Source organism: Lutjanus erythropterus, chromosome 15 (assembly GCF_056507025.1).
Source record: "Lutjanus erythropterus isolate fLutEry1 chromosome 15, fLutEry1.hap2, whole genome shotgun sequence".
NCBI classification, from domain to species: domain Eukaryota; kingdom Metazoa; phylum Chordata; class Actinopteri; order Lutjaniformes; family Lutjanidae; genus Lutjanus; species Lutjanus erythropterus.
The window spans coordinates 7,446,649-7,459,082 of NC_139331.1; positions in this window are offsets into that span (position 1 = coordinate 7,446,649).

Below are 12,434 nucleotides of genomic sequence, written 5' to 3' on the forward strand. Positions count from 1 at the left end.
GAATTTTTATTAATAATAAAATGTAATAACTTCTCTTTTACGTACTGTAGTGCCACCAAAATCACTGCAGCCATCAACTGGAAGCTGCAGATCATACTACAACAGTTGGTTTGATATTTATTTAAAAAAAATCATAATTTTATGGAATTTTTATTAATAATAAAATTTAATAACTTCTCTTTTATGTACTGTAGTGCCACCAAAATCACTGCAGCCATCAACTGGCCCCTGCTTATCATACTACAACTTTGGTTTGATATTAAAAACATTTTTTCATAATTTTAATAAATTTTATTAATAATAAAATGTAATAACTTTTCTTTTATGTACTGTAGTGCCACCAAAATCACTGCAGTCATCAACTGGATGCTGCTGATCATACTACAACTCTTGGTTTGATATTTAAAGCATTTTTTCAGAATTTTATGGAATTTTTATTAATAATAAAATGTAATAACTTCTCTTTTATGTACTGTAGTGCCACCAAAATCACTGCAGCCATCAACTGGATGCTGCTGATCATACTACAACTCTTGGTTTGATATTAAAAACATTTTTTCATAATTTTTAAGAAATTTTATTAATAATAAAATGTAATAACTTCTCTTTTATGTACTGTAGTGCCACCAAAATCACTGCAGCCATCAACTGGATGCTGCTGATCATACTACAACTCTTGGTTTGATTTTTTTTTTTTTTTTTTTAATCATAATTTTATGGAGGTTTTATTAATAATAAAATTTAATAACTTCTCTTTTATGCACTGTAGTGCCACCAAAATCACTGCAGCCATCAACTGGATGCTGCTTATCATACTACAACTCTTGGTTTGATATTAAAAACATTTTTCCATAATTTTAAGAATTTTTATTAACAATAAAATTTAATAACTTTTCTTTTATGTACTGTAGTGCCACCAAAATCACTGCAGTCATCAACTGGATGCTGCTGATCATACTACAACTCTTGGTTTGATATTAAAAACATTTTTTCATAATTCTAATAAATTTTATTAATAATAAAATGTGATAACTTCTCTTTTATGTACTGTAGTGCCACCAAAATCACTGCAGCCATCAACTGGATGCTGCTGATCATACTACAACTCTTGGTTTGATATTAAAAACATTTTTTCATAATTTTAAGATTTTTTATTAATAATAAAATGTAATAACTTCTCTTTTATGTACTGTAGTGCCACCAAAATCACTGCAGTCATCAACTGGATGCTGCTTATCATACTACAACTCTTGGTTTGATATTAAAAACATTTTTTCAGAATTTTAAACAATTTTATTAATAATAAAATGTAATAACTTCTCTTTTATGTACTGTAGTGCCACCAAAATTACTGCAGCCATCAACTGGATGCTGCTGATCATACTACAACTCTTGGTTTGATATTAAAAACATTTTTTCAGAATTTTATGGAATTTTTATTAATAATAAAATTTAATAACTTCTCTTTTATGTACTGTAGTGCCACCAAAATCACTGCAGCCATCAACTGGATGCTGCTGATCATACTACAACTCTTGGTTTGATATTAAAATCATTTTTTCAGAATTTTATGGAATTTTTATTAATAATAAAATGTAATAACTTCTCTTTTATTTACTGTAGTGCCACCAAAATCACTGCAGCCATTAACTGGATGCTGCTGATCATACTACAACTCTTGGTTTGATATTAAAAACATTTTTTCATAATTTTAAGAAATTTTATTAATAATAAAATTTAATAACCTCTCTTTTATGTACTGTAGTGCCACCAAAATCACTGCAGCCATCAACTGGATGCTGCTGATCATACTACAACTCTTGGTTTGATATTAAAAGCATTTTTTCATAATTTTAAGAAATTTTATTAATAATAAAATTTAATAACTTCTCTTTTATGTACTGTAGTGCCACCAAAATCACTGCAGCCATCAACTGGCCCCTGCTTATCATACTACAATTTTTGGTTTGATAATTTAAAAAAAAAAAATCATAATTTAATGGAGGTTTTATTAATAATAAAATGTAATAACTTCTCTTTTATGCACTATAGTGTCACCAAAATCACTGCAGCCATCAACTGGATGCTGCTTATCATACTACAACTCTTGGTTTGATATTAAAAACATTTTTTCATAATTTTAAGAAATTTTATTAATTATAAAATTTATTAACCTCTCTTTTATGTACTGTAGTGCCACCAAAATCACTGCAGCCATCAACTGGAAGCTGCAGATCATACTACAACACTTGATTTGATCTTTATTTAAAAAAATCATAATTTTATGGAATTTTTATTAATAATAAAATTTAATAACTTCTCTTTTATGTACTGTAGTGCCACCAAAATCACTGCAGCCATCAACTGGCCCCTGCTTATCATACTACAACTTTGGTTTGATATTAAAAACATTTTTTCATAATTTTAATAAATTTTATTAATAATAAAATGTAATAACTTTTCTTTTATGTACTGTAGTGCCACCAAAATCACTGCAGCCATCAACTGGCCCCTGCTTATCATACTACAACTTTTGGTTTGATATTAAAAACATTTTTTCATAATTTTAATAAATTTTATTAATAATAAAATGTAATAACTTTTCTTTTATGTACTGTAGTGCCACCAAAATCACTGCAGCCATCAACTGGATGCTGCTGATCATACTACAACACTTGGTTTGATATTAAAAACATTTTTCCATAATTTTAAGAATTGTTATTAACAATAAAATTTAATAACTTTTCTTTTATGTACTGTAGTGCCACCAAAATCACTGCAGTCATCAACTGGATGCTGCTGATCATACTACAACTCTTGGTTTGATATTAAAAACATTTATTCATAATTTTAATAAATTTTATTAATAATAAAATGTAATATCTTCTCTTTTATGTACTGTAGTGCCACCAAAATCACTGCAGCCATCAACTGGATGCTGCTGATCATACTACAACTCTTGGTTTGATATTAAAAGCATTTTTTCAGGATTTTATGGAATTTTTATTAATAATAAAATGTAATAACTTCTCTTTTATGTACTGTAGTGCCACCAAAATCACTGCAGCCATCAACTGGATGCTGCTTATCATACTACAACTCTTGGTTTGATATTAAAAACATTTTTTCATAATTTTAAGAAATTTTATTAATAATAAAATGTAATAACTTCTCTTTTACGTACTGTAGTGCCACCAAAATCACTGCAGCCATCAACTGGAAGCTGCAGATCATACTACAACAGTTGGTTTGATATTTATTTAAAAAAAATCATAATTTTATGGAATTTTTATTAATAATAAAATTTAATAACTTCTCTTTTATGTACTGTAGTGCCACCAAAATCACTGCAGCCATCAACTGGCCCCTGCTTATCATACTACAACTTTGGTTTGATATTAAAAACATTTTTTCATAATTTTAATAAATTTTATTAATAATAAAATGTAATAACTTTTCTTTTATGTACTGTAGTGCCACCAAAATCACTGCAGCCATCAACTGGCCCCTGCTTATCATACTACAACTTTTGGTTTGATATTAATAAAAATTTTTCATAATTTTAATACATTTTATTAATAATAAAATGTAATAACTTCTCTTTTATGTACTGTAGTGCCACCAAAATCACTGCAGCCATCAACTGGATGCTGCTGATCATACTACAACTCTTGGTTTGATATTAAAAACATTTTTCCATAATTTTAAGAATTGTTATTAACAATAAAATTTAATAACTTTTCTTTTATGTACTGTAGTGCCACCAAAATCACTGCAGTCATCAACTGGATGCTGCTGATCATACTACAACTCTTGGTTTGATATTAAAAACATTTATTCATAATTTTAATAAATTTTATTAATAATAAAATGTAATAACTTCTCTTTTATGTACTGTAGTGCCACCAAAATCACTGCAGCCATCAACTGGATGCTGCTGATCATACTACAACTCTTGGTTTGATATTAAAAGCATTTTTTCAGGATTTTATGGAATTTTTATTAATAATAAAATGTAATAACTTCTCTTTTATGTACTGTAGTGCCACCAAAATCACTGCAGCCATCAACTGGATGCTGCTGATCATACTACAACTCTTGGTTTGATATTAAAAACATTTTTTCATAATTTTAAGAAATTTTATTAATAATAAAATTTAATAACTTCTCTTTTATGTACTGTAGTGCCACCAAAATCACTGCAGCCATCAACTGGATGCTGCTGATCATACTACAACTCTTGGTTTGATATTAAAAGCATTTTTTCATAATTTTAAGAAATTTTATTAATAATAAAATTTAATAACTTCTCTTTTATGTACTGTAGTGCCACCAAAATCACTGCAGCCATCAACTGGCCCCTGCTTATCATACTACAATTTTTGGTTTGATAATTTAAAAAAAAAAAATCATAATTTAATGGAGGTTTTATTAATAATAAAATGTAATAACTTCTCTTTTATGCACTATAGTGTCACCAAAATCACTGCAGCCATCAACTGGATGCTGCTTATCATACTACAACTCTTGGTTTGATATTAAAAACATTTTTTCATAATTTTAAGAAATTTTATTAATTATAAAATTTATTAACCTCTCTTTTATGTACTGTAGTGCCACCAAAATCACTGCAGCCATCAACTGGAAGCTGCAGATCATACTACAACACTTGATTTGATCTTTATTTAAAAAAATCATAATTTTATGGAATTTTTATTAATAATAAAATTTAATAACTTCTCTTTTATGTACTGTAGTGCCACCAAAATCACTGCAGCCATCAACTGGCCCCTGCTTATCATACTACAACTTTGGTTTGATATTAAAAACATTTTTTCATAATTTTAATAAATTTTATTAATAATAAAATGTAATAACTTTTCTTTTATGTACTGTAGTGCCACCAAAATCACTGCAGCCATCAACTGGCCCCTGCTTATCATACTACAACTTTTGGTTTGATATTAAAAACATTTTTTCATAATTTTAATAAATTTTATTAATAATAAAATGTAATAACTTTTCTTTTATGTACTGTAGTGCCACCAAAATCACTGCAGCCATCAACTGGATGCTGCTGATCATACTACAACACTTGGTTTGATATTAAAAACATTTTTCCATAATTTTAAGAATTGTTATTAACAATAAAATTTAATAACTTTTCTTTTATGTACTGTAGTGCCACCAAAATCACTGCAGTCATCAACTGGATGCTGCTGATCATACTACAACTCTTGGTTTGATATTAAAAACATTTATTCATAATTTTAATAAATTTTATTAATAATAAAATGTAATATCTTCTCTTTTATGTACTGTAGTGCCACCAAAATCACTGCAGCCATCAACTGGATGCTGCTGATCATACTACAACTCTTGGTTTGATATTAAAAGCATTTTTTCAGGATTTTATGGAATTTTTATTAATAATAAAATGTAATAACTTCTCTTTTATGTACTGTAGTGCCACCAAAATCACTGCAGCCATCAACTGGATGCTGCTTATCATACTACAACTCTTGGTTTGATATTAAAAACATTTTTTCATAATTTTAAGAAATTTTATTAATAATAAAATGTAATAACTTCTCTTTTACGTACTGTAGTGCCACCAAAATCACTGCAGCCATCAACTGGAAGCTGCAGATCATACTACAACAGTTGGTTTGATATTTATTTAAAAAAAATCATAATTTTATGGAATTTTTATTAATAATAAAATTTAATAACTTCTCTTTTATGTACTGTAGTGCCACCAAAATCACTGCAGCCATCAACTGGCCCCTGCTTATCATACTACAACTTTGGTTTGATATTAAAAACATTTTTTCATAATTTTAATAAATTTTATTAATAATAAAATGTAATAACTTTTCTTTTATGTACTGTAGTGCCACCAAAATCACTGCAGCCATCAACTGGCCCCTGCTTATCATACTACAACTTTTGGTTTGATATTAAAAAATTTTTTTCATAATTTTAATACATTTTATTAATAATAAAATGTAATAACTTCTCTTTTATGTACTGTAGTGCCACCAAAATCACTGCAGCCATCAACTGGATGCTGCTGATCATACTACAACTCTTGGTTTGATATTAAAAACATTTTTCCATAATTTTAAGAATTGTTATTAACAATAAAATTTAATAACTTTTCTTTTATGTACTGTAGTGCCACCAAAATCACTGCAGTCATCAACTGGATGCTGCTGATCATACTACAACTCTTGGTTTGATATTAAAAACATTTATTCATAATTTTAATAAATTTTATTAATAATAAAATGTAATAACTTCTCTTTTATGTACTGTAGTGCCACCAAAATCACTGCAGCCATCAACTGGATGCTGCTGATCATACTACAACTCTTGGTTTGATATTAAAAGCATTTTTTCAGGATTTTATGGAATTTTTATTAATAATAAAATGTAATAACTTCTCTTTTATGTACTGTAGTGCCACCAAAATCACTGCAGCCATCAACTGGATGCTGCTGATCATACTACAACTCTTGGTTTGATATTAAAAGCATTTTTTCATAATTTTAAGAAATTTTATTAATAATAAAATTTAATAACTTCTCTTTTATGTACTGTAGTGCCACCAAAATCACTGCAGCCATCAACTGGCCCCTGCTTATCATACTACAATTTTTGGTTTGATAATTTAAAAAAAAAAAATCATAATTTAATGGAGGTTTTATTAATAATAAAATGTAATAACTTCTCTTTTATGCACTATAGTGTCACCAAAATCACTGCAGCCATCAACTGGATGCTGCTTATCATACTACAACTCTTGGTTTGATATTAAAAACATTTTTTCATAATTTTAAGAAATTTTATTAATTATAAAATTTATTAACCTCTCTTTTATGTACTGTAGTGCCACCAAAATCACTGCAGCCATCAACTGGAAGCTGCAGATCATACTACAACACTTGATTTGATCTTTATTTAAAAAAATCATAATTTTATGGAATTTTTATTAATAATAAAATTTAATAACTTCTCTTTTATGTACTGTAGTGCCACCAAAATCACTGCAGCCATCAACTGGCCCCTGCTTATCATACTACAACTTTGGTTTGATATTAAAAACATTTTTTCATAATTTTAATAAATTTTATTAATAATAAAATGTAATAACTTTTCTTTTATGTACTGTAGTGCCACCAAAATCACTGCAGCCATCAACTGGCCCCTGCTTATCATACTACAACTTTTGGTTTGATATTAAAAACATTTTTTCATAATTTTAATAAATTTTATTAATAATAAAATGTAATAACTTTTCTTTTATGTACTGTAGTGCCACCAAAATCACTGCAGCCATCAACTGGATGCTGCTGATCATACTACAACTCTTGGTTTGATATTAAAAACATTTTTCCATAATTTTAAGAATTGTTATTAACAATAAAATTTAATAACTTTTCTTTTATGTACTGTAGTGCCACCAAAATCACTGCAGTCATCAACTGGATGCTGCTGATCATACTACAACTCTTGGTTTGATATTAAAAACATTTATTCATAATTTTAATAAATTTTATTAATAATAAAATGTAATAACTTCTCTTTTATGTACTGTAGTGCCACCAAAATCACTGCAGCCATCAACTGGATGCTGCTGATCATACTACAACTCTTGGTTTGATATTAAAAGCATTTTTTCAGGATTTTATGGAATTTTTATTAATAATAAAATGTAATAACTTCTCTTTTATGTACTGTAGTGCCACCAAAATCACTGCAGCCATCAACTGGATGCTGCTGATCATACTACAACTCTTGGTTTGATATTAAAAACATTTTTTCATAATTTTAAGAAATTTTATTAATAATAAAATGTAATAACTTCTCTTTTACGTACTGTAGTGCCACCAAAATCACTGCAGCCATCAACTGGAAGCTGCAGATCATACTACAACACTTGGTTTGATATTTATTTAAAAAAAATCATAATTTTATGGAATTTTTATTAATAATAAAATTTAATAACTTCTCTTTTATGTACTGTAGTGCCACCAAAATCACTGCAGCCATCAACTGGCCCCTGCTTATCATACTACAACTCTTGGTTTGATATTAAAAACATTTTTTCATAATTTTAATAAATTTTATTAATAATAAAATTTAATAACTTCTCTTTTATGTACTGTAGTGCCACCAAAATCACTGCAGCCATCAACTGGATGCTGCTGATCATACTACAACTCTTGGTTTGATATTAAAATCATTTTTTCAGAATTTTATGGAATTTTTATTAATAATAAAATGTAATAACTTCTCTTTTATTTACTGTAGTGCCACCAAAATCACTGCAGTCATCAACTGGATGCTGCTGATCATACTACAACTCTTGGTTTGATATTAAAAACATTTTTTCATAATCATAATTTTAATAAATTTTATTAATAATAAAATGTAATAACTTCTCTTTTATGTACTGTAGTGCCACCAAAATCACTGCAGTCATCAACTGGATGCTGCTGATCATACTACAACTCTTGGTTTGATATTAAAAACATTTTTTCAGAATTTTAAGAAATTTTATTAATAATAAAATGTAATAACTTCTCTTTTATGTACTGTAGTGCCACCAAAATCACTGCAGCCATCAACTGGATGCTGCTGATCATACTACAACTCTTGGTTTGATATTAAAAACATTTTTTCATAATTTTAAGAATTTTTATTAATAATAAAATTTAATAACTTTTCTTTTATGTACTGTAGTGCCACCAAAATCACTGCAGCCATCAACTGGATGCTGCTGATCATACTACAACTCTTGGTTTGATTTTTTTTTTTTTTTTTTTAATCATAATTTTATGGAGGTTTTATTAATAATAAAATTTAATAACTTCTCTTTTATGCACTGTAGTGCCACCAAAATCACTGCAGTCATCAACTGGATGCTGCTGATCATACTACAACTCTTGGTTTGATATTAAAAGCATTTTTTCAGAATTTTAAGAAATTTTATTAATAATAAAATTTAATAACTTTTCTTTTATGTACTGTAGTGCCACCAAAATCACTGCAGCCATCAACTGGATGCTGCTGATCATACTACAACTCTTGGTTTGATTTTTTTTTTTTTTTTTTAATCATAATTTTATGGAGGTTTTATTAATAATAAAATTTAATAACTTCTGTTTTATGCACTGTAGTGCCACCAAAATCACTGCAGCCATCAACTGGATGCTGCTGATCATACTACAACTCTTGGTTTGATATTAAAAGCATTTTTTCAGAATTTTAAGAAATTTTATCAATAATAAAATGTAATAACTTCTCTTTTATGTACTGTAGTGCCACCAAAATCACTGCAGCCATCAACTGGATGCTGCTGATCATACTACAACTCTTGGTGTGATATTAAAAACATTTTTCCATAATTTTAAGATTTTTTATTAATAATAAAATTTAATAACTTCTCTTTTATGCACTGTAGTGCCACCAAAATCATTGCAGCCATCAACTGGCCCCTGCTTATCAAACTACAACGCTTGGTTTGATATTAAAAACATTTTTCCATAATTTTAAGAATTTTTATTAATAATAAAATGTAATAACTTCTCTTTTATGTACTGTAGTGCCACCAAAATCACTGCAGTCATCAACTGGTTGCTGCTGATCATACTACAACTCTTGGTTTGATATTAAAAACATTTTTTCAGAATTTTATGGAATTTTTATTAATAATAAAATGTAATAACTTCTCTTTTATGTACTGTAGTGCCACCAAAATCACTGCAGCCATCAACTGGATGCTCCTGATCATACTACAACTCTTGGTTTGATATTAAAAGCATTTTTTCAGGATTTTATGGAATTTTTATTAATAATAAAATGTAATAACTTCTCTTTTATGTACTGTAGTGCCACCAAAATCACTGCAGCCATCAACTGGCCCCTGCTTATCATACTACAACTTTTGGTTTGATATTAAAAACATTTTTTCATAATTTTAATAAATTTTATTAATAATAAAATGTAATAACTTTTCTTTTATGTACTGTAGTGCCACCAAAATCACTGCAGCCATCAACTGGCCCCTGCTTATCATACTATAACTCTTGGCTTGATATTAAAAGCATTTTTTCAGGATTTTATGGAATTTTTATTAATAATAAAATGTAATAACTTCTCTTTTATGTACTGTAGTGCCACCAAAATCACTGCAGCCATCAACTGGATGCTGCTGATCATACTACAACTCTTGGTTTGATTTTTTTTTTTTTTTTTTTAATCATAATTTTATGGAGGTTTTATTAATAATAAAATTTAATAACTTCTCTTTTATGCACTGTAGTGCCACCAAAATCACTGCAGCCATCAACTGGATGCTGCTTATCATACTACAACTCATGGTTTGATTTTTTTTTTTTTTTTTTAATCATAATTTTATGGAGGTTTTATTAATAATACAATTTAATAACTTCTCTTTTATGCACTTTAATGCCACCAAAATCACTGCAGCCATCAACTGGATGCTGCTTATCATACTACAACTCTTGGTTTGATATTAAAAACATTTTTTCATCATTTTAATAAATTTTATTAATAATAAAATGTAATAACTTCTCTTTTATGTACTGTAGTGCCACCAAAATCACTGCAGCCATCAACTGGATGCTGCTGATCATACTACAACTCTTGGTTTTATTTTTATTTTTTTTTCTTTTAATCATAATTTTATGGAGGTTTTATTAATAATAAAATTTAATAACTTCTCTTTTATGCACTGTAGTGCCACCAAAATCACTGCAGCCATCAACTGGATGCTGCTGATCATACTACAACTCTTGGTTTGATATTAAAAACATTTTTCCATAATTTTAAGAATTTTTATTAATAATAAAATTTAATAACTTTTCTTTTATGTACTGTAGTGCCACCAAAATCACTGCAGCCATCAACTGGATGCTGCTGATCATACTACAACTCTTGGTTTGATTTTTTTTTTTTTTTTTTAATCATAATTTTATGGAGGTTTTATTAATAATAAAATTTAATAAATTCTCTTTTATGCACTGTAGTGCCACCAAAATCACTGCAGCCATCAACTGGATGCTGCTGATCATACTACAACTCTTGGTTTGATATTAAAAACATTTTTCCATAATTTTAAGAATTTTTATTAATAATAAAATTTAATAACTTCTCTTTTATGTACTGTAGTGCCACCAAAATCACTGCAGCCATCAACTGGATGCTGCTGATCATACTACAACTCTTGGTTTGATATTAAAAACATTTTTTCATAATTTTAAGAAATTTTATTAATAATAAAATGTAATAACTTCTCTTTTATGTACTGTAGTGCCACCAAAATCACTGCAGCCATCAACTGGATGCTGCTTATCATACTATAACACTTGGTTTGATATTTTTTTTTTAAAAAGCATAATTTTATGGAGGTTTTATTAATAATAAAATTTAATAACTTCTCTTTCATACACTGTAGTGTTACCAAAATCACTGCAGCCATCAACTGGATGCTGCTGATCATACTACAACTCTTGGTTTGATATTAAAAGCATTTTTTCAGAATTTTAAGAAATTTTTTTAATAATAAAATTTAATAACTTCTCTTTTATGTACTGTAGTGCCACCAAAATCACTGCAGCCATCAACTGGATGCTGCTGATCATACTACAACTCTTGGTTTGATATTAAAAACATTTTTTCATCATTTTAATAAATTTTATTAATAATAAAATGTAATAACTTCTCTTTTATGTACTGTAGTGCCACCAAAATCACTGCAGCCATCAACTGGATGCTGCTGATCATACTACAACTCTTGGTTTGATATTAAAAGCATTTTTTCAGGATTTTATGGAATTTTTATTAATAATAAAATGTAATAACTTCTCTTTTATGTACTGTAGTGCCACCAAAATCACTGCAGCCATCAACTGGATGCTGCTGATCATACTACAACTCTTGGTTTGATATTAAAAACATTTTTTCATAATTTTAATAAATTTTATTAATAATAAAATGTAATAACTTCTCTTTTATGTACTGTAGTGCCACCAAAATCACTGCAGCCATCAACTGGATGCTGCTGATCATACTACAACTCTTGGTTTGATTTTTTTTTTTTTTTTTTTATCATAATTTTATGGAGGATTTATTAATAATAAAATGTAATAACTTCTCTTTTATGTACTGTAGTGCCACCAAAATCACTGCAGCCATCAACTGGATGCTGCTGATCATACTACAACTCTTGGTTTGATATTAAAAACATTTTTCCATAATTTTAAGATTTTTTATTAATAATAAAATTTAATAACTTCTCTTTTATGTACTGTAGTGCTACCAAAATCACTGCAGCCATCAACTGGCCCCTGCTTATCATACTACAACTCTTGGTTTGATATTAAAAACATTTTTCCATAATTTTA